Below are 1,813 nucleotides of genomic sequence, written 5' to 3' on the forward strand. Positions count from 1 at the left end.
GCAGCAGCAGCAGCAGCTCTCACTCACACAGCACACTATTTTATGCCCTGAAAGCCCGTGAAGGAGAAGTTAAAAGCAAGCCGGAGGTTGTGATGTGACTCCCGGTCGTCGTGCGTAATTTGGCACCGTGTAATTCAGCAGCCTCTCCAGCGTCCGCGCTGATGAACGCCGAAATAAATCATTAAAAACACTTTTCCACTTACTTAGCACAGTGCTCCTGACTTGGATGGCCAATAAAAAGCGAAATAAAAAAAGCTAGAATGGAGTGAATATGGAAAAATATGCTATTTTTATTGCAATGCAGAGCCGGTATGAGCCAGAGATAACCAGAGAGCCACATCTGAAGTCATGTTTGCTTCAAACTTGGTGCCACTGTGCAGGATTTTGCTGCTTTTCTGCACAATGTCAGTGTAATTTCATGTAATAATGCTGCTTTTTTGGCTCTTGTTTCCTCTCTGTTGCTGCTGATTTTCAGTAGTCTGTAAATACCATGGGAACTAATGGGGAAGAAGATATTTATTTCATAGTTCAGCCTCTTTCCAGAAGCTTCACTGGTGCTCTGACAAACATCTGATGTCCACATGTTAGGGGCCTCTCAGTTTCCCCACAAGAAGCAGCAGTGACAGACTGAAGCCTCTCATGAGCTGGCTGAGGGCTTATCAACACTGATCCAACCATTAAACATGAGATCAGTGCCGTGACCCAATCACAAAACAGGACAGCAGCGTGTTTCCCAGCATGCTCGGCCAGAGAGCTGCAAAGCAAGGTTGGATCCAAAGGGGCTAAAGACACGCAACAGTTAGTTGTTGGGGGTAAAGTGGGTCAAACCGCCAGCGTGGTCACATGTCCCCATATGACACAGCAGCACAGATTCACATTCATCATACATCTCAACTGAAATGGAGTGAGTGGTGTCCAACACGAGGGTGCCGGGACTTTATAGGGACGCAGGGTGAATGCCAGGGGTCATGAGCTCCTTCAGAAGACAGAAGCCACGGAACATCTACCTTCTTCTATGCTCTTACTGTGAACTTGAACGAACATTTAAATTAGCCTAAAGCTAGAGTGCAGGACGTTCTTGAGGAATGAGTTTACACAATGCTGACTAAGCCTCTCAGCGATACGTAAATCTCTCTGTATTTTACAGGATACTGGAGTTTTAAATCTACTTTCCTCACTGTGGTGTCCATCCATCCATCCATCCATCCATCCATCCATCCATCTATCATCCATCTGTCTATCTTTCCATCTATCAATCACCTATCTATCTATCTATCTATCTATCTATCTATCTATCTATCTATCTATCTATCTATCTATCTATCTATCTATCTATCTATCTATCTATCTATCTATCAATCATCCGTCCATCAATCCATCTGTCCATTCATAGATCATCCATCCATCCATCATCGACTATCCATCCATCCATCTTTCCATCCATCCATCCATCCATCCATCCATCCATCCATCATAGCGACATAGATGGAGTATTCTCTGATGCTTCGGATAAAAAAAAATCCGAAGCATCAGAGTTTGTTCGTGCACATCTTGTAATTAATCTCACTGCCAGAAGGGGGAGACAGACGTTCTGCACTACAGGTTTAAAGAGTCACAAAGTGTTGACAGTAATGGAGCTACATGATAGACGTTGACTAATCTTTATTTAGTTTGTGCCTTGACATCGGAGCTAAATCTGTAAGACAACACAAGTTGTTTTCTTAGAGCAAAAATGCTAAAACTGTTTTATTTTCCTGACTTTTCTTAAATGTTTTGCTTATTTTCTTGGAAACAGCAGACCATTTGGTGAGGT

Source organism: Amphiprion ocellaris, chromosome 21, assembly GCF_022539595.1.
Source record: "Amphiprion ocellaris isolate individual 3 ecotype Okinawa chromosome 21, ASM2253959v1, whole genome shotgun sequence".
Lineage (NCBI taxonomy): Eukaryota > Metazoa > Chordata > Actinopteri > Pomacentridae > Amphiprion > Amphiprion ocellaris.